Consider the following 23,402-nt stretch of genomic DNA (forward strand, 5'->3'; position numbering starts at 1 on the left):
TCCCACCATAATTTTAGGTAGCTTCATTCAAATAACAAGTCTCTAGGAATGTTTAGTGAATTTGAGTGACTATCAGACTCTGCTATTAGAAACCATAGATATTGTTGGATTTTGTTATTTTCTGTTCTGTATTCTTCTGATCTCTCAAATGCAAGTAACAAAAACTTGACAAACAAATGTAAGCAAACATGGAGACTTTTGTTCACATAACTGAAAAGTTTAGGTTATCTGGCTTCAGAGAAGAATATATTCCAATGTTCACATGATGCCATCAGGATTCAATGTCTCTTGCCCCATCTCTGGTTTCTGCTTTCCCATGTGCTGGCTTCATTCTCAGGCTGACTCCCTCAAAATGCTGGTCCTCTCAAAGCTCCAAGCTTACATCATCTTTATAGCAGATACGTTCCATTTCAACAAAAGCCCAGGAATGTAGTATCATTGTCCTGTCTTGAGTAACATGACCATCCATCTCTGAATGAAGACCATGACTAGACAGATAAATACAGTTACCTGCTCAGGAAACTCAACCTGCTAAAAGATGTGTTTGACATCATAGATTATACAGAGGTTTGTAAATCTGATTTAGATCATTGCATGACACCCCAGAAAGCAAATCTTTTTGACAGATATTATAAAATGAAACTCTCCTTGGTCATAACCCGCCACAACTTTGCTGGTCTAGACTAGATTGCTTCCTTTCACAGCTATATGATTGGCTTCTATAAGCTGTTTTCTTTTCCTCCAGAAACTAGTGAGGGGTGATTGTAGAGTCTTAGTTATCACAGATAACAACAAGACAAGAGTAAGGGGAAGAGACAGGTGACTGGAAGATGAGGCATTCCCAATTGGTACATCATTGTGTATTCAGACATCTTTAAACCTTATAGTGTAGAAGTTTATAATATAAGCTGAGAAATAAGACAGACTAGTATTTGCGTGGCAACTTTGTGATCTAAGATAAACCAGTTAACCAAACCAATAAAATGAAGATGCTAATATCTGCCCCATTAATAATAGCTACTCCAAGTAGGTGTGCCTAACTGATGGCCAGAGTAGCTGTCACTGTCACCCAACCCATCCCGTATTCTATCTTCATGGCCAGCACCCTCTCTCTTTTCCATGAGTCATAGGCTTCTCAAAATGAAGAGGTTCCTGTTTCTAACTTCTAGACTTTATTCTCACAGCACTCCCCAGTCCCATTAAATAAATTCTCAGGCAACCCAAGTTCAAATCCTTCCTCTTTCACTTATTAGTTGGGTGACCTCGAGCAAGATGATCACTCTAAGCCTCAATCTTCTCATCTGTAAAGTGGGGTTATTCACAGTAACCTCTCAAGAATGTAGTGTAGCTTAAATTAGATCACGTCTTTAAAGTATTTAGAAAACAATAGATGTTAAATAAATTTTACTTGTATTTATTGATGACTTGCAAACTATGTGCTAGTTCTTGAGAGTTTTAATTCATTTAATCATATTATTTGAGATTGACCCTATCATTATGCTTATCTTAAAGACAAAAAAGAAAGCTTCGAGAGGTTGCCCAAGGTTACACTGCTGGTACATGGTAGGAGTGAGGTTTAAATCCATTATCTGACTCATTCCATTATCTCCTCCGCCACCTACCTCTTACTGTAAAAAGATGACCTTATAGTCAGAACTGAGTGGAGAATGGGATGCCATGTCCTATCTCCCTGTGAGGCTTAAGTCCATTTTACTACTCATCAGTATATTTGCCCAGGGAGGTATTTAATTATGGACAAAGGCAACATTTCTTCTAAGAAGTCCCTAATATCTTTTATGCCCTGCTGTAAGCAGTAAAGATGCAGATACTTACCACCATCTCACTGAAGCCTTATGGCTGCTCAATGAGGAAGGCAACATGGAGCCCCCGGTGTTACTTAGCCAGAATGTGGAAAACTCTATGCTTTGAATCAAGGACTCTCTGTCCTCAAAGAGCTTGCTTTTTATGACCATGCCATACCATCATGGAATGCAACAAAGGACACTGAGAATACACAGTAAATGTCTTCAGTGTCTCTGTGATGTACCATGTTTTATGAGCCCATGTCAAATTCTTAGCTAAATGAATACCTTTACTTATTTTTTTTTTCTAACCCACGTTGATTGAGCATTTACCATGATCCAGGCAGAAGCTGTGTGAACCTTGGGCAAGAGATCACTTTTGACCTCTCGTGCCTGACTTTTGAACATTACCTAGGTTATGCCAGCCTGCTGTAACTCCTACCAGCCTTGCTGTGATGGGATACATTCGTTTGACTTTAGGATATGTTGTTAAAGTCATCAATTATCCCTGTTGGAAAACTTAAGGTTCATGTATCAAGTTTCTGCAAAACAAGATTTAAAGAGTAAAAAGCAATAAAAGGGGTTAAAGCATTTTGGGCTTACTTTCCTCATGGCTGTCATTTTGTTGGAATCATAAGCCTTATTGCAAAATGGATGAGAAAGGTGATGACTAATCTCTTAGTTTATTCAGACTGCTATAACAAAATATCATCGACTGAGTAATTTTTAAACAACACAAGTTCATTTCTCATAGTTCCAGAGGCTGGGAAGTCCAAGATCGAGGTGCAGCATATCTGGTGTCTGGTGAAGGCTTGCTCCTGCTTCCAAGATGATGCCTTGTTTCTGTGTTCTCACATGGAAGAAGATGGAAGGGCAAAAATTATGAATGCTATGTGAAGCCTTGTTTATGAGGCCATGAATCCCATTTACAAGGGAGGATTCCTTATGATCTAATCACCTGCAAACATCCCTACCTCTTAATCCTATTACATTTGGGATTAAGTTTCAACATGAAGTTTGGAGAGACACAAACATTGAAAACATAACAGTTAGTTTAACCAGTTAGTTTAACAGATAGTCCTCATCCTCTAACACTTTAGGTAACTTATTAGGCTTGAAAAAATCAATGTTTCCATGAATTTGAAAATTAATCTAGCTCATACTCAATTAAAAAATTACAAATAGACCCAGAGTTAGAAGATAACTATTGTGCAATCAAATTTGACCAACATTAATGAGTTATGTCTGTCAATGCAACAGTTGCAAAATGCTTTTTCCCCCTACTCTTTATTTTCTGATCTTTATTTGTATTTTTTAGTCTACCTGGATGACAGCGTGTAAATTTGGGGAAAAGAATCAATTAAAGCTTGCCAGCACAAACGCTTACAATTTACTAACTTCCCCCATAACCTTGCATAGCATTATTCTAAAGTTTCTCTCTGTTGCAATTTGGGCTCTGTTGTCTCTGAAACGACCCCTCTGGCTGAGAAGACCATCAAGAATATGCAGTATCTCAACCATCTCCTGCCCAGAGATCAGCCTGATTAATCCCAATTGAGTCTATGGAAAGCACACAAATATAAACTATTCATTTATTTCAAATCGGCGGGCGCCGTGGGGAAAGTTATCACATATAATCTAGTGTTAGTCTATCCACTGCATCATAAAAATTAATTTGTCTAATTAATGACATTAGTACTTTTATACATGCATAATTCATATTAATTGATAGGTCTGCCTAAAAAGAATACCTTTTGGAAGAAAAATGATCCCATTAGCACAAGTTTAATCCAAATCAGGGCTGACAAAGCATGGAGCCTTCAAGGCGTATCTTCAGCTTTGTTAATTGTCATAAGCATTCTAAATTGATTATTCTTACATTAGCATGAGACATTTCATTCATCAATGCTTTGCTGTAAAGGAAATTTGTCTAATGGATTTGGGTAGCTCAACTAAATAAGTAGTATTTTTTTTTCTAGGGTAGCTTGAGGGGCATTTGAAGCATATTAATTCACTAATACTGGAGGGAAGAAAAATTAGCAGTGGAAATATATAGAAATATCATACAAAATTAGATTTCTGACACTGAATAATTTTTGTGATATCTATTTCAATGGTAATTGAGTGAGCATGCCTGCACTTTTATTGCTTTTCTGTTTTGCAAGCTCCATGATAAACAGCCAATGTTAATATTTCTTATGAGTTATGTTCCTGCACCTGGTAGGGCCACAGGGTTATGAAGTGGAGGATGAATGAGATAAATATGCATTTTCGGGACGACTGCTAGGAGGCATAGGGATTACACAAGGATTGGCCATGGTGCCAGGCACCTTGGGCTTCTGGGAAGACCATTCCTACAGGCACATTTGGCCAACCAAGCCATGGGAAGACAATAAACATAGATGTCACTGTGTCTCTGTTCAAATACACTCAAGAGCTGGAAATCCATGAAGTTTGAGGGCTAGTGCTTCATTTTTCAGGAGTCATTGAAGAATTATTTTTAACGGCCAAAACCAAAGTTATTGGTTGATGGCCAAAGATTTACAGAAAGCTTCATTGAGATACCCTGGGAGAGGGAAGGGAAAAGTTAAGAATGAGATCAGTGAATATATTTAATACTTGCCTCTCTTCTCTTTTTTGTGTAAACAACTTCTGCACTATGCGTTCTGGGCACTGCTGAGAAGTGTATTCTAGATGCAGTAGTATTTACACCATTAGGATCTTGGCAGACTGGGGAAGTTGTCCACAATGGTCTCTAATTTGGAATATCTTCTCCTGCTCTTCCTTCATTCTCTTTTCCTTACCAGAATGGATTTAAATTATTTCCAGTACTTCAGACTATCATAGGCACTGGAGTCAGCAAACCTGTATGAAAGTCTCAGGAAAGCTATTCAGAAATGATATGATTTTAGGCAAATTGATTAACGTCTTTGAGCTCCATTTGTTTTTTTTTAAGATGGCATGAGATGATATTAGTAGCAGTCACAATGTGCAGTTGTGAATGGTCATGAGCATGAGCTAACCCATGCAAATAGCACATTATGTGTAGCATGTAACAGTGGCTAAATAAACTGAAACAAGCAATATCAGCTATTATTTGGCTGATCTAAATTGAGAAAAGGGAAGGATGGGCTCTGTTGTATTTTTATTCATTTTTTGACATTTTCCCTCTTCTTCTATCTTGGAGGATTTTTGACATTAAGTAGCATGTTTTCATTAATCTCAATTCCCCCTTGCGTTTCAGAGTGAACTGTTTGGTCACTTGCCACTCACAGAAAGGAAAAAGTGCTAACAACCTCCCATCCACCTTCACGAGCAGTGCCTCAGCAACTGCTCTACCTATGTCACTAACCTCAAAGCTGCTGTGCTTTTATCAAAGGAGCCAGCTTGGTGGAGGAAATTGAACTCAGGTTTTAGATTTAGATACACCTGGGCTAGAAACCTCTCTCATGCATTCATTTATTCATACATTTATTCAATAAATGTGAATACCCACAGTGTACCAGGGACTGTGCCAGGCTCTGGAAATACTCACAAAATAGAGGAAGACAAAGACTATGCCCTCAGTGGGAGGTCAGCTGATCGACAATTGACTGATAAGTATAGACACAAAGAAGAAAATGTCAGAGAATTGCTGAGAACGGAAGTAGACTAGGTAATGTGGTGTAGAGCAGCTGGGCTGGGGGAAGACGGGAGCGGAGATCACTTTAGCAATGATAAACAGGGAAGGACTCTAATGTGAAAGAAACTGGAAACATCTAAAGAGGCCATCCCTCCAGACAGAGGGAACACTGGGTAAAAAGACTCTGCAGCAGGAAGGACCTTGGCAGCTCGGAGGCACAGGAAGGAGTGTATGACTACAGCACTGTCATCAAGGGGAAGACTGGCAGGAAATGAGTCTCAGGGTGAGCAGGGATCTGAATGGAAATGATGGAAATGTTATCTACCACTGGCTAACTATATTTTCCTGGAGAGATTTCAGAGTCATCTCCAAGCCTCAATTTCCTCTTTTGCAAGATATAAATAATAATGGTTGCTTTCCACAAGCCCCTCTTGATTAATAAATATGTCAAGATTAGAGGAGATACTTTTAGAATTATTAAATGTTGCTTTCTTTTGTCTTTCCCTTCCTTGAGTACCATGCTGAAATATTCCAGATCAGTAGAAAGGCCCTCGCCTAAATTATTTTGGGCTTTGCACACAATCCAGTAGATAGTTACATATTTCCTCCCGCCAGGGAAAATCTTCCTCTAATTGGTGACTGTATGTGCTACCAAATAAGATTGGGAGAGTCTGGAAGAAGCATCGAGGCCCACAAGGAAGCCATCCTCTACTTCTGATACAGAGCTATCGGATCCTACATTCTGGCCATGGCTTAAGGTTGATTCACTTTCCAGCATCCTGAAGTCACTCCATGGGCTGTTCTTTTGGGCTGTTTTCAGTATAAACTGCCTTCAAGCCCCATATATCCCAAGATGTGATCTCTTTAGAAATAGTCATTTCTTTTGCAGGCTCTAATCTCCCTGTTCCGTTTCTATTGATTTTTCACATCCATTTTTAATCCGTCCACCAACCTCTCTGTTTGGGCCTCAAGTTTCAACTGAAAGAAAACACGTCCTCAAGTTGTTGATTTTGGTTTCCAGTAGACAGAATTTGGGAGGGACAGAGATATTACATATCCCACAGCTAAAATATACCAGATGTGTAGCTTTTTTCTGGTTTTTAACATATAATATTCCTGTTTCCTAAATGTAACTTAATATTGCTTTCAACATGGAATGTGATACTCCAATTAGGCCAAACATAAGCCATACCACCCCCTACATATATATTTATACATAGACTAATGGAAGTGGCTAGGACAAATGATCTGTGCTAGATATTCCAAATGTGAAAAAATGAGGTTTGTAGGGATAGATTTAATAACTATTGGGAGAATGCTTACAATAATTGGTTCTCGTTGAAAAGAAATGTCAGATATCATTATTGGCATTTACAATTTAATTAGCTTGATCCCTGTGTGTCCAATATGTTATGTTTTCTTCCTTTCAGTTTTTTTCTGGAAGAAATAAAACTAATAGGCTTTCGCAGTTATTTAAGGAAATGTTATTAAGATCCACAATGCTAGGATATACTAATAGTTTAATGGATAAAGAATACGGGTCATTTTTCATGTTAAAACACAGCCCTGAAATGAGATACTTCATCCACTTTCCTATTGAGCTGGAATACAAAATGATACAAAATACAGTATTTCCTCAAAGTTCTTGGTTTGGTCCAAGTTTCCTGTGGTTTTCAATCTTTGTGCCATCCATTCCCTTTCTTTCCACTGTTATTTGAGGAAGAGCATGAAATGGGAAGGGTAGATTTTTAGTGAAAGAACTGCTCTCTAGGAGGCTTGTTCTGAAGCTTAAAAGGCAAGTTATCTTTCTTCCCAGGCACCTCTGGGGTTAGAAGTTTCTTGTTTTTCTGCAGAAATGGCTCTACACATTGTTGCTGGCATCCTACACATGCTATTTTATTCTATGCAGTGTTTTATGAAATCAAAATATACATAATTATTGGAGCCATCTCTAATCATATCCACCTGCAGAACTTTGGTGATGTGTAGTATCTGCTTCTCTGATCTCTAACACTCCAAACTCACATACTTCAAGAATCACAGATAATCTGCTTCTTTTCTGAGGCAAGCATAATTTGGAATGCATGGATGGGTTGTCAAGATTATTTAATCATGAAAGTATATATATATATATATATATATATATAAACCATGTGAATGTAGATATATGTGTGTGTGTGTGTGTGTGTGTATGTACAGTCATGTATCACATAATGACATTTTGGTCAAGGATGTGCTATACATATGACGGCGGTCATTCAGTAAGCTAAGGTTAACTTATTATTGAAGAAAAAATATTTTTTATAAACTTTGTGTAGCCTAAGTGTACAGTGTTTTAAAGTCTACAGTAGTGCATAGTAGTGTCCTAGGCCTTCACATTCACTTACCACTCACTCACTGACTCACCCAGAGCAACTTCCAGTCCTGCAAGCTTCATTCGTGGTAAGTGCCTGGCACATGTGTGCCATTTTTTAAACTTTCATAGTTTTTTTACTTTACTATTTTTACTCTTGGATATGTTTAGATACACAAATGCTTACCATTGTGTTACAGTTGCCACAGTATTCAGTACAGTCACATGCTGTGCAGGTTTGTAGCCTAAGAGCAATAGGCTACACCATATAGCATAAGTATGTAGAAAGCTGTACCATCTAGGTTTATGTAAGTACATCCACTCTGTGATGTCAACACAATGAAAAAATCAATCGCCTAATGATGCATTTCTCAGAAAACATACCAGAAAGCAATTCATGGCTAGATATACGTATGTATATACTTTTGTATATGTACCATATCATGCATACTTGGATAATTTATTCAAACATAATGATATGTGGAATTATGAATACAAAGTTCTGAAGCCTGACAAAACACTTATGCATCACTCTTGCTTGGGGATTATTGGCATTTAGAGTTAGCCTTGCCATCATGTGTACGTGTTTAAAGATGATGTCACTAACAGGAATGCTACAGGCTCACCTGTAACATTTGCAAGGCAAAGGAGGCCTATAGACCATATGTTTAAATATTTAAATTACAAATCAGGTAGCAACCTGTTAAATATGTTCTATCCTTGACAAATATACATCACAATTCCTTAGAATTGTACCATGGAATGTGGCTTTTTCCTGAGAGTCTCTGGCCTTGCATTCAGTCTAGTTACCTTCCCTTTCATGGCCGGCTTCCTCTCACATTACAGGGAACCTCTGGCTTGTGAGTGCCAACAATGTGGCTGGCATTCTCAATCTCCATTTTTCCCTTTTCAAGAGGTCACTCCTTGACTTCCTCTCAGATCTAGGGGTGGACACACTGGGTGGTACCATTCACTCTCAGAAAAGCAGACCCCAGAAGAAATAGCAGAACCCAAAAAGTAAGCCAGGACTGACCAATCAGGGATTATTATCAGGGCCTTGAGTACATGGCAGAGTGTGGCCCAGAGGAAAGACCGGGCTCTGGGTAGGACAACTACTTGATCCTAGTGGTATTTTGGCCTGAAGAAAATATGTAGTGGCACTGTGGTCAGAGTAGAGACATTTTAAAGTATGCATCCCAGGACTAAGGGTAACATTACAAGCTTCTTTGCATGGTTAAAACCATCATCTGTATGTTTTGGTCTTAACAGCTTCTCACAAAATGGGTGATATTAAAAATGAGAGATGTGTTTAGATTTGTATATTTATCAAATTGTCCAGTTACCAAGGTGTTTCTCCATTGTTCTTCCTTTAAATAGACCTAATCAGTATAGTTGTAATTTATTCTTTTCTGTATAACAGGATTAAGACCTGACTATATTGGAAAGAATGGTATATCATGGGACAATATGAAAAGAAGACATTTAGGTGTAGCTTACAGAACAAATAAAAGGAGCTCCAAAAACATAGGTACCATACTGTTGGCGAAAGAAAAATATAAAATGGCTCTGGGAAAGCAAGACTGAATTTTAGTTCTTGTCAAAAAGATACTTCCACTCTGCTTCAATGTAGAGACATTCATCTTGTACACACTGGTCGCATAGCTTTTGTTTGTTTGTTTGTTTGTTTGTTTATGAAATTTCTCTGCCTTCTCATTTAATGGGGCTAAAGGAAGTCCCACAAGTGATGTTGTTTTGCTAGTGGCTAATTTCCCTAAATTCAATAATGTAGAGTTTCATTTATTTTCCCCAAGTGTAATGGATACTATATAATCCTGTTCACTCAGTCATTGACATCAGGTTTCTTGGTATTCTGAAGGAAGATTGAGCCCTGTGTTGGTTCTGCATAAGCGTTACATTCTCAGCATGTTCTATCTTCACATGACATTGCCAAAGAAAACATTTGACAAACCTCTTCAAAGTTATACACATTCTGAACAGTTAGATACAGTGGGCCTGGAATCCTGGGTTAAATGGAGTGGTTGATGGCAGCATGATGGAGGTTTGGGCATTATCCTCTTGAACCACTGGGTCATCATGAGCCTTTAAAGGGGAGATTTGGACACAGCAAGACTGAAGTGGAGGCAGGGGCCTGGGAGTTGTCTAGGGGCTTCCTGTCTAGGAAGAAACTGGCACTGGGTAGTTAAACATCAATTGTTGAAGCAGGAAAACATCAGAAACACTCTTGATGGACTATCTGCACTGCATTGTCTCCTAAGGAGGCTGGCAATAGTAAATATCCACTGCTATGGTCTCAATAGCCTCTGAAATGTATGTATTGAAACTTAATCCCCATTGTGGTGTTATTCAGAGCTGGGACCCTCTGGGAAGTGATTAAATCATGAGAACAAGGTCCTTATGAATAGGTTAGTGCCTATAAAAGGGCTGAAAGGAACCACCTTAGCCCGTTTTTGGTCTTCTGCTCTTTAGCCATGTGAAGACGTTTATTCACTCTGGAGGATGCAGCATCAAGGCGCCATCTTGGAAATGAAGAAGGTTTCTCATCAGACACTAATCTTGCTGGCACCTTGATCTTGGACTTCCCAGCCTCCAGAACAATGAAAAGTAAATTGCTATACTTTATATATTACCCAGTCTGCAGTATTTTGTTATAGCAGCACAAATGAACTAAGACCTCCACTCTCCTTCCCACTTGTTTTCTGGTTTTGTGTATCTGAATGAGGTAGAAAGCTCAGGAAAGTCCTTGCCCAAAGTCCTTTACATTTTCAAAAAAAAGAAACCTGTAGGTGTAACAGGTGAACAGGACCACATGTGATCTTGGCCTGCCTTCCTCATCCACCTTATCCTATAGTGCCTCCCTCCTTGTTTTCTTATTTCTAGGCATCTGGACCTCTTTTATATCCCCCTCAATCTGTGTCAACTCCCACCCCTTTTGTACACACAATTTTCTCTGGAATGATCTGTCTAGATGCTACTGGCCTACCTCCCTTACTTCATCTTTGCCTCTGACTCCCATTCATCCATCAGGTCTAAATTTGGGAGCAACTTCCAATAAGACCCTTTTGCCTATCCCCCTTGTCCTGTTAGGTCCCCTGTAATCTGCTCTTTGCACAGAGCTCTTCCTGAACATCTACCCTGTAGCGCTGTGTACACTCATAATTATCTGAGTAATGCTTTTATTCACTTAACATCTGTGTGGCCTACCAGACTATAAGAGCAACATGGGGCCACGGCTCACACTGCATTGTCAGTGCCTGGCAAGTGAAGGTTAACTCAAGGGCTGACAGTGAAATGGAGGAATAGCTCTGTCTTTGGAGAAGAGGCAGCACCAAATGGTGGAAAGAACTTTAGTGTGAGAGTCAAGAATCCTAGGTCCTTGTCATAGCCCTGAAGTTAATTTCTTGGGTGACTTTGAAGTGGTTATAAAAAGAAAAGGTGCCTGAAAATTTCTAATATCAATGGCAGTGAAAGATAAGAAAAGAGACGAATTATATGGTTTGACCATATTAAACTGCTAATATTCAACCTTTTTTAACCTACTAAAGGGGCAGTTTCATATGGTTTAAACATATGGTTTAAACTAATTGAATAGAAGTCCGTTTCAACTTTGTTGCGGGGTCACTGAGTTTCTTCTACAAAGCTTGGAGTCTTGGAGTCCCGTTTTAAATGAGTTTCCTTCTAAGGTGGTTGGGTCAGGTCACAGAGAGGAAAGTGCACTCTGTGTGTGGGACATGGAGAGCTGGTCCTAACTGGTCCCAGTGAGCAAAGAAGGTGGGCTCTGGTCATCACTGTCCCGAAATCACATTTTCTCTCTCTCAGTCATAAGTCCCACATCTTCACTTTGAACATGGTTTGAAAAGATGATCTTTTTTCATGTTCTCATGCCTGCCCCTCGGCCTTTGTGAAGCAATTTCTACAGAAACGATGGTCTGCCACCAAATAAGAGTTTACCAAGAATAAAAATTGAATTTCGTCTGCCTGCTGACAAGCTGATTGATCTGGGGGCTCTCGTGACCGAATCGTCTCCTAAGCACATTCTCATTTATCATGTGCGAGATTGTTTCAAAATCAATAGCAGCCCTGCACAGATGAGTGTCTGCTGGGGACCTGTCAGGGCCCACAGCCTTCCCTATAATGCTGCTAATTTTTTTGACAGAATTATTTCAACAGTTAAATCGTTCTGTGCCTGTTATCCCCACATTTTCACTGGAATAGTTTGTTGAGGTCCTAATTTTTAACATCCTCCTTGTAAATGTTGAGCTTTAAGGAGTTTGCCCTTTGTAATCATGAGGGTAGTTTCTACCGCTTCTTTTCTTGTTTAAAAATCTGTGTTTGAGAATTATATTATATTTTAGGATCTCACTTGGGTGTAGTAGGAAGCAACTCTATATTCAACTTGCATCAAAGCATGTATTGTAGAGAAGCAGGAGTGAAGCAACCTGACTTCACTCAGTAGAATAGCTGTGTGGCTTTCGAAATTTTCTTCCCTGTCTGGGCCTCATTTTAAGAAATTGAGTCAAATGATGTCTTAAGAACACTGTTTTCAACAGGCTATTTGTTCAGGTCAGGAGCTGCAAACTGAAGGTACATGGGTAGGATTCAGACTGCAGATAGATTTTATTTGATCTCCAAAGTATCTGTTTTGTTTCATTTAACTGAATTCACCCTTTTTCTACTTAATTTTAAAAATTAATTTGTTAATTTTTTAATTTACATGCAGTACCATTAACTCTTTCTGGTGTACAATTCTATGAGCTTTGGCGCGTGGATAGATTCTTATAACCAATGAAAGTGAGATACAGAAGAAATTCAACATTCCAAAAAATTCCTTTGTGTTTCCCCTTGGTATTCATGTGCCCCCTCCACCACAACTTCAAACCTTTGACAATCACTGATGTGCTCTCTCTTTCTATAGTTTTGCTTTTTTCAAGATGTCATATAAATAAAATGATACTATTAATTACATTTTGAGAGTCAGTTCTTTTACTTAGCATAATGCATCTGAGATTCATCATGTGTGTTACCAGCAATTTGCTCCTCTTTGTTGCTCAACAATATTCCACTGTATGGATGTACCATGGAAGTACCATAGTTTGTTTATTCACTCACCCACTGAAGCGTATTTGAGCTGTTGCTAGTTTGTGATGACTGCTATTGTTTGAATGTGTCTTTTGTAAAATTTGGGTGGTTCCAATGTAATAGTATAAGAAGGGAGACTGTTAAGAGGCAATTTGGACATAAGGACTCCTACTCGTATGAAAGGGATTCATGGTCTTCTAAAGGAGACTTCAGGCAGCATTGATCATTTTTGCCCTTCCACCTTCTGTCACGCAATAACAGAGCAACAGGGCACCATCTTGGAAGCCAAAAACAAAGCTTCACCGGGCACTGAATCTGCCAGAGCCGTGATCTTGGACTTCCCAGACTGCAGAACTGAGAAAATAAATTGATGTCATTTATAAATTACTCAGTCTCAGATATTCTGTTATGGAAGCACAAAATGGACTAAAACAATAATTATGAATAATGCTGTTATAAAATTTGAGTACACTTTTTGTATGAACATTAAGTTTATATTTGTCCAGTATAAATAGCTTGAAGTAGGATAGCTGGGTCATATGGCAAATATATGTTTAACGTTCAACATTTTCAGAAATTACAAGTATATTTTTCAGAGTGACTATGCCATTTTGTACTCTCACCAGCAATGCAAATGTAGAGGGAGTTCCTCTCCCTCTACATACTCACTGACACTTGATATTGTCAGGATTTTTTTATTTTAATCATCCTAATAGGTGTGCAGTAGCATTTCATTGTGATTTCAATTTGAATTTCCCTATGACAAATGACATTGAGCATATTTTCATGTGTTTATTTGGTGCCATATATCTTTTCTTTTCTTTTTTTTTTTTTTTTTTTTGAGAAAGAGTCTTGCTCTACTGCCCAGGCTGGAGTGCAGTGGCGCAATCTCTGCTCACAGCAAGCTCCGCCTCCCGGGTTCACGCCTTCTCTCCCTGCCAGTAGCTGGGACTACAGGTGCCCACCACCAAGCCCAGCTAATTTTTTTGTATTTTTAGTAAAGACGGGTTTCATAGTGTTAGCCAGGATGGTCTCAATCTCCTGACGTCGTGATCTACCCGCCTTGGCCTCTCAAAGTGCTGGGATTACAGGTGTGAGCCGCCACGCCCATCCCATATCTCTTTTCTAGTGAGCGATTTGCTCAAATCTTTTGCCTGTTTTTAAAATTGGGTTGTTATTTTCTTATTGTTGTCTTGGAAATTCTTTATATATTCTTGGTACATGTCCTCTGTCACATATTTGCTTTACATATAATTTCTCCCAGTGTGTGGTTTATCTCTTTATTCTCTTGTTTTTGTCACAGCACAAAAGTGCTTAATTCTTATAAAGTTCATTATTTTTCCTTGTAACATTTTTTATTTTATCCATTGTGCTTTTAATATCATATCTAAGAAGTCTTTGTCTAACCCAATGTCATGAATATTTAATTCTGTTTCCTTCTAAGTGTTCTGTAGTAGTTTGTTTTTTATTTGAGTCTGTAATCCATTTTGAGTTCATGTTTTTGTCTAGTGTAAGGTGTGGATCAAGCTTCTTTTTTTTTTTTTTTTTTTTTTTTTTTTGGTGTGTGTATGGATGTTGAAGTGCTTTTTTTGTCACTACTTATTGAAAAGACTGCCCTTTCTTCATTAAATTATTGTCAAAAATTCAAAAATCACTTGATGATGTTTGTGTGCTTCCACTTCTGGGTTTTCTATTCCATCCCATTGGCGTATCTGTCTACCTTTTCATCAATGCCACGCTGTCTTGACTACTGTAGCTTTACAGCACATCTTAAAATTTACTAGTGTGAGTTTTCAACTTTGTTGTTTTTCAAAATTGTTTTGACCATTTGAATTTATTAATCTTTCCATACAAGTTTTAGAATCAGTGAATGTTATGTACAAGAAATCTTGCTGGGGTTTTGATTGGGGTTGCATTAAATCTATGTATCAACTTGAGGGAAAACTGACATCAACTTGAGGGAAAACTGACATCTTTACACTATCTTAACTATATTGACTCTTTCACTCCATGGACACAGTGTCTTTTGTTTGTTATAGGTCTTCTTTGATCTCATTTATCAGCATTATGCAATTTTTAGCACACAGATCCTACACATATTTTGTTGTATTCATATGTACAATTTCCTTTTGAGAGCTATTGTAAATAGTACTGTTTTAATTATTTTATTTACATTTGTTCATTGTTCATACATAAAAATAAAATTGATTTCTATGTATTGATCCTTTATTCTATAACCTTATTGAAGTCACTTATTTGTTCTAGGATCTTTGTTGTAGGCTCCCTGTGGTTTTCTATGTAGAGAATTATATTACTTATGAATAGGGATAGTTGCATTTTTCTTTCTATTCCAAATGCCTTTTATTTCTTTTTCTAGACATATTGAATTTGCTAGGACATCTAGTACAAAATTGAATACAAGTGGCAAGAGTTGACATCCTTGACTATTTCCTGATCTTATGGAGAAAACATTCAATATGATGTGTTGGGTGTACTGTTTTTTGTAGATATCCTTTATTACATTTACTTCTATTCCTAGTTTTCTGAAAGGTTTTGTTACGAATGAATGCTGAACTTTGTAAAATGCTTTTTTCTGCATGTATTGATATGATCATATACTGTGATAAATTACATGATTGATTGTTGAGAATTAAGCCAGATTTTCAATTCTGTGATAACCCTCATTTGGTCACCAACATTTTTAAATGTAACGCTTTTAAATAAACACTTTGAATTTTCAGTTTCTTCTCGTAAGTTAGAAGATCTGACATCAGTGACTCAGAAATCCTGCCTGTTAACAAACTACAGTTGAATAGAAACTACCGTCTCACAGAGTGGGTAGGTGCCATCAGTAAACCACAGTAGAAGACAGAGTCAAGAATGTTTGTCTGTGACAGAGGTACTCATGGCTTTTTCAAAGGAAAGAAACATTTATCTATGATAATGTCTCCAAAAAAAGTGAAAAGTGAAAGACAGATAAAGAGTTCTGTTTGTTTTAGGGAAAATGGAAAAAACCATGTAATTTGAGGAAAGTAGAGAAAGCAAGTACTTTGGGGGAAGTGATCAGTATTTTCAGCTATTTTTCGTCACAATTGTCACCATCTTGACCCCTGCAGGCATCTAGGTTAGAAACTGTACTCTAAATGAATATTCCAGGTATCATTCCCTATATCTTGCCCAATATACAACCATGCCACACCTCTGGAGGGGTACAGAGTGACTGCAAGGAAACAACCGAGCATATAATTCTTCTTAGTATTTGCAACTTGGACAAAGGTGGTGCAATGAAAGCCCCAGGCTGTTTCTTCTGTACCCAGTCATCCACATGACTCCTATATCTTAGTATGATGCTCTTGTTTTCCCCTACTTTATTCATTTTCAATCCAACTCTTTATTTAGTGGCACCATATATGAATCCAGGGCAACTATTCTTTGGAGAGAATAAAGGATGATACATTTGTCCCATTAACATTTCTCTTGGAAAGGTCTCTTAAGTCTACAGTGAAAACTTTTCTTAAATGTGTATTTCTCTTTTGTGCCTCTGTCTCCCCAAGTAACTCCTTCTGCCTAAGGTGTCTTTCTATTAATACCTTTTTTTGATACCTGAACATATTTACCAGTGTCCCAGAACTCTGGGCAATGCTTCTGACTCTCAAAGGAAGAAGTAATCAAGCTCTTCTTGGGTCCTTACTGCCCTGTTCCCCTTCTTTTGAATCATATTATACTGTTATCATCTGATAGCTTTAATCATGACTCTAAAACCAATTTTAATAGGTAAAATGTGGACATAGTAAACAAAAACATTGGAGCTTCTGAAAGTATATGCAGTCAAATATAAGTATCCCTCCATACTCTTAACCTTGTGTCCCTGGTACTTTTCAGTAGAGGAGACAACTTGTCTCAGTTTCTTGTGTCTCCTTCTGAAGGTCATCTCTGAAGCATGCATAACACTTTGTACACAAACGAAGACACTACACACACTTCTTCACTTTGCTTTTTTGGTACTTGAAATATATCTTAAAAGATTGTATTCTGAAAGTGTATCTTTAAGAGTATTCCACATCAATATATTTATTTATTCATCCAAAAATATTTATAAAATGCCTACTACATACCAGCACAGTTCAGCCTCTAGGGATGCAGCTTTGAACAGACACAATTGCAACCCTAATTGACTTATTTTCTGTGTTGTTTTGATTGATAAATTGAGTATTTTGATTGGCAAGTTTTCATTGACAAATAAAAATAATATAAAACAAAATTATTTACATATATTCTGTATCACGTTAGGTAACATAATATGCATTATTACAGGTGGTATTTAATACTATGCAGGAAAACAATGTAGCATCAGAAGATATAAAATGTTGGGAGATGGAGTTGCAATTTTAAATCTACTGGTCAGAGAAGGCCTCACTGAGAAGACGGCCTTTGACTGGGGATGAAAGTCTGTACCTGGTATATACAGATAACCTCATTTTTTAAAGTGAATTATAGTCTTCTAAGTACGTGACATACCATAATATTAATGCATTTGCCAGTCCATGATAAGGGACTGTTGGTTGTTTCTACTCTACATCCAATAAACAATGATACAAAGATTATCTTTGCAACCACCCTTTGCATATATGAGCATCTTTAAATATAGTGACAAAAAAAAAACTCTTAGAAGAATTGCTGTATCAGAAGAAAGAATTACCTGTATACATATTCATGTCATTTATTAACTTGAGTTTCTCAAGAGTAAGAACCATATCTCAGACATCTTTGAATTTCCTGAACCTACAGGATGTTTTTGGTTTGAACATGTAACATCTCAGGTCAAGAGTGCGGTTTTTCATTCTTCCAGTAAGCATGCCAACTTCCTCAGTCCCCTAAATTATATCCTACAGCTTAAGTTCACATCTACCCCTTTGGATTCCAGCTGACATGGCTGAACTTATTACAGGAACCTAAGTAGGACAGAAAGTAAAAAGTCTTTCCCATTAGGCAATAAACAGTCATTTTTCTCCTCTGTATAGAGGGACACCGTGTCCTCGGGATGTGAAACCGTGAAGGCTCACCCCAAAGGACAAAAAGAATAATTCACATCACATCCTTACGCTATTGTAAACACATATGCATCGCCTTCCCAAAGCCCTTTCTTTGAAGGTATCCAAAGGAGACTACATATCCTCAAGGTCAAGGTAACTGAGAAAACTGGCAGACTCCAAAAGTTGTTGAGCATTTCAGTTAAAGTTAAGATCAGTTTAGTTTAAGGAGAGAAAAAAAAAAACTCCCAGAGAAGACATGATGGATATGTAGCAACTTGGAGCTCTGATAATATTTTCAGAGGATGTCAGACCATTTACAATTATTCAGTGCTCAGAACTCATTTGCTCCCTGGCATTATCTGTGTTGATCACAATGGAAGGTATCCTTGAAACATGTAGGGAAAGGTCATCTCATAAAAATAATAAGCAAGCTCTTTGCTCTTAGTTCGCTTAGAGAAGGTAAGAGGAAAATATATAAATAAGAGAGTCAACAGCTGCATGGTATGCCTGAATTTGTAGGGCAGATGATTCCTGCTGACGCCAGAGGCTGGTGTTCCCAAGAAGAACAACAAGAAGTGATTTCTATTAAACCCTCATATCTTATTAATTTTATAACATAAATTGCCGTTAGGCTTTCCTGTGGAATAGACAATGATGATAATTTGCACATGCTGGACAGATAAATGGTTCAATTCTTAGTTACAAGAGACTGTTGACAGTGATTACTGATGCTCATTTCTTTCATGCACATTATGGGGGGCAGGAAACTCCAGGTTTAGAGGCTTTTCATGTTTTTTCAAGGTAAATCAGTCACTCACATAATAATTATTTATTATTCCACATTGGCAGACAGTTGGGTGCATTTATGACAGTTAAGAGCTTGAGACAAAATGCTGCAAAGTGGCACAACCGATAAAATATTTTACAGCACAGGAGATAGCAACAATAATTAGAACGCCTTGGTACATAATGAAAGAAAAACTGTGAGGTTTTCCTAGTGACTCCTGGCTAGTTTCACGCATACCTTTAACTCGTTTGGGTCTGAAGTGCTGGTGTTCACGTGAGATTTGGACCCAGACGACCAGAAATCTTTCTAAAGGCCCTCCTTCCCTAAATATCATCCATCCACCCATCGGTCCACGTATGTCATTTTTCATTCATGCATCCAACTTTGATTAAGCATTTTGTATGTGCTGAGAACTCGATTAAGTTCTTTATTTCATATCTAACTGGAAAGACAGACCCTTAACTGAGAACCGGGTGATTTCTCATTTCAATTTAAATTCACCTACCTCTTCCGATTCCCTACCTTGTTGTGTTTCAGGTGTTCATCAGAGTTAGGTTTCCATAAAAAAGAAAGTGTTAAATCTGGGTTCGTTTGTCACAGTGCTTGGTAAGTGTTATTTTATTTCTGAAATCCATTTTTAAAAAATACACACATTATAAAAGAAAATACAGTGAAAACCTCATTTCTCTCATATTGCTAAGCTCTAATTGCCTCCCTGGGATACCAGTTTCCTACGTCCTCTACTGCGTTATTCTATGTACAGTCAGGCCTGCTATGATTCAACAGATATACCCCTAAAGATCACTGCACTCTACAAAATCACACAGCAAAAACAGCAGGTCTGATGGGGAAAAGAGGAGCAGAGTTACAACACTCTAAAATATCAGCAGCATGTTTGAAAAATAATAAACACCATAGGAATCTACTAAACACAGTAGAACAGTTTTACACGGGTTAGGTGGTTAAGAAATAAATACATACTACAATGAGTATGACACTTTACCTTGAAAAAGAACTAGATTTTGCTCATATAAATAGATATGGAAAGACTGTAGCTTACAAGTTTCTAGGAAGTAATAGAAGGAGGGCTACCTGATGGAAACTTCAAACACCAGACGTGATAGCTATGGCTTATAACACAGCTAAGCTGAGGTTGCTGGTAGATGTTTGAGGTGTGTGTATGTGTGTGTTTTGTGTATTTCTCTGTGGCTTTATTTTCTCTCTCTTTTTTTTTTTTTTTTTTTTTTTGAGACAGAGTCTTGCTCTGTAGCCCAGGCTGGAGTGCAGTGGCTTGATCTCGGCTCACTGCAGGCTCCGCCTCCCGGGTTTATGCCATTCTCCTGCCTCAGCCTCCGGAGTAGCTGGAACTACAGGCGCCTGCCACCACACCAGGTTAATGTTTTTAATTTTTTTATAGAGGGGGTTTCATGGTATTAGCCAGGATGGTCTAGATCTCCTGACCTCGTGATCAGCCTGCCTCGGCCTCCCAAAGTGCTGAGATTACAGGCTTGAGCCACGCCGCCCGGCCTTATTTTCTCTTTATTATTTCACAGACTTTTTTTTTTTTTTTTCGGAGACAGAGTCTTGCTTTGTCGCCCGGGCCGGAGTGCAGTGGCCCGATCTCCGCTCACTGCAACTTCTGCCTTCCGTGTCCGAGCAATTCTCCTGCCTCAGCCTCCCTAGTAGCTGGGACTACAGGTGCCCACCACCATGCCCGGTTAATTTTTTTGTATTTTAGTAGAGACAGCGTTTCACCATGTTTCCCAGGCTGGTCTCAAACTCCTGAGCTCAGGCAATCTGCCCGCCTTGGCCTCCCAACCAGGATTAAAGGCGTGAGCCACTGCACTTGGTTTATTTCACAGACTTTTAATTTTCCCATGGGCTCAATCACAATAGAGCAGAATTACTCAAAGTCAAGTCTCTAATATTTGGCAGTCTGTGTTTAAATCCTCGCTCTCCTGATTATTTTTTATGTATCTTTGGGCTAGTTAACTATACCCTTCTAGTTTAAGTTTTATCATTGTAAAACAGGAATATTTATACATATAGCGGGAATGCTTTCAGTATTAAATGAGATGATACATAGAAAGCTCTTACCCTTGTGCCTGACATATAATGAATGCAAAAAAAGAAAAAAAAAGATACAGTTGTTTTTAACTCAGAAGAAATCTATCTGAATCCAAAGTATGACAGCAAAATGTCTGAATTTTCTCCAGCTTTCTTTCCATATGGATGTTTGTTGAGTTCTCTTCTGAGTTTAAAGTTGATGCTGTGTCATGGCTCTGTCTGCCTGGGAATTGTTTTCTGCCTTCACTACCTATGATGCACTATGATGCTACTCAAAGCACTGTGATGTTTTGAGTATATGGGATTTGTGAACTCTTACTATCACAGATTGTCCTATCTTCTCTTCATTGTGGCTACTGCCTGGCTTCAGTATATTACTTCCAGTCTTCCATCCCCTTTTATATCCAGGTATTCTCCAGAAGTTGTAATCTATGAATGGAGATTAAAGGAGAGTCATTCATAAGAGCTGATGAAGGAGTTCCACAACTCTAGCTGTTTCAACTAGAACTACTAATGTAAGTAAAGAGACAACAGTTTTCTGATTGGTGTAGTCCTTGGAATTCTGAACCAATGAAAGATAGCAAAAATGGGATGAGCAATCTTCCTATCCTCGGTCCTTTAATCCTGTTACATTGCCTTTGTGCTCTGAGAGGTGCTTCTAGATTCTGTCTAATGCTTGGCAGACCTATTTCTTGGTGTTGGGGGAAGTTCTTGCCTTCTGTGCCTCTGCTGTTTGAAGTTAGAAGGCCTCTTCCTTATTTACAATATGCTTATGTTTTTGGTGTTTTTCTCAAATTCAGGACCATCAGAAAAATGGTGGAAACTGAATGCGTGTGACTTTTTGTTTTCTGATGTCTGGTGAGGACTGAGAGTTCTTTCCAGGGACTGATTGTCTGACTTTTGCAACATCTCACAGAGGGTACTTTCAAGGGGAATTAGTAAAATCAGAAAATCTCAAGTTGAACAGAACTTTTAAGAATTGTAGAACCTAAGCTAACGCCTGGTGTTCAAATTATTTTAACAACAACCCCTTCATATAATTTGTGCAATTTCTTCTTGCACTATCTTCTTGATACCAATCTCACCAGCCATCAATATAGTCCATTTCATTGCCAGACAAATTCCTGAATCAAATTAAAATGTGTCCTTTATGTATGTTCTTAGAAGTAAAGGAGAAAGTTATTATACCAGTCAGGAATTTGCACAGGAAACAGAAAACACTCTTGGTATTATAATCAAAAAGGCATTTAACAAAAGGAATTAAATACTTTCAAAATTATTGAAAAAAATGGATGGATCAGAAGTTGAGGGATTGATAGGTTTTTTTTTTCTGATTTAAACTTTTGTTGAACTATAATGTGCATACAGAAAATGCCATTAATATTTTGGCTTCAACATCACCCAATAGGAAACTGCCTCTACCACCAGTTCCTGCAGCTGTCTCATACCCACAGATGTGGTCCCCAGACACTGGAACTTGCAATCAGGCAACGGCACACACATATAGCCATTGCAGGCTGTTTGTCAGCCAGTCTTGCTGAAAAAAAAAAAATTTTCTGCCAGCTTTTTACCTTCCAAATCTCCCAAATCTAATTTACAGAACCCAAGTCATGTTGAGGGCTATGGTCACAAGTTGGTCTCAGAAAAGTTGTTTTTATCTTACCAACCTCTGTGTTATAAGGGTGCACGTAGCAGGGCATGAGAATGCATGGCAAGGAACAATAGACCATATGAAAGAAGTTATCTAAGTTCTAGATGGACAGACTTTTTTTTTAAACAAAAATGTTTCTTCCAGTGTCTTGGCCCATATAATGTATAATAGTCATGAGGTTCAAAAGAAAAAGGCACTTGATTAGTGATTATTGTCTTCTGAATAGCACATAATGTTTAGCCATTTTAAGGCATTAACACTTGAGTTCAAAATACTTTTACAGATTTGCATTAATCAATTATCAAGATCTGATGAGTACAGAATTATAGGGTCCTGAGGTTCAATAAAGAAACTGGGGAAGGGCAGAGAAAGGAGAATTAAATGATAATGAATATAAATGAGATATTTTCCTCAAGAAAGGATACCTCCTAAAGATTACTTTAAGAATCTATAGAAAAACAAAGGCAAAGAGCCCCAGTGATGCAGCTATCATGTAAAGTCTCAAAAGCATTCCCCAGTAGTGAAATGTTCTTCAAATGTTTACCGGTAGACATGAAAGAGACATGAGAGACCACCAGGAGCAATTCACTATGACCACATTTGACCAGTGAAAAATAGAGTGCAATTTATGGGATGCCAAGGACCTTTGTCCGCTCTATTCCCATCTCTCTGGAGAGCAGCAGTGCAATCAGGAAGTTTATTCCCTTGTAAACACACCTTATTTTTAACATCTTAGTCATATTCAGCTGAGTTATCATTGCTTATGTTATTCAAATGACTCATTTCCTCTTGCAGCCTGCAAATATTAGACATGATCATATCCCATATCTGTCTTCTTCCCTGTAACCCTGAGAACCATCGTTTAGTTTATCCAAAAGAAGAGTTTTAGAGGAAAACCTTACCAAAGGCCAACGTAAAATGCAAGAAACGGAAAAGCAAATTGCACATGTATCTTTTTATTTGAAGCCTCCACACACAAGAAAGGTTCAG

Source organism: Colobus angolensis, unplaced genomic scaffold, assembly GCF_000951035.1.
Source record: "Colobus angolensis palliatus isolate OR3802 unplaced genomic scaffold, Cang.pa_1.0 Scaffold251, whole genome shotgun sequence".
NCBI lineage: Eukaryota > Metazoa > Chordata > Mammalia > Primates > Cercopithecidae > Colobus > Colobus angolensis.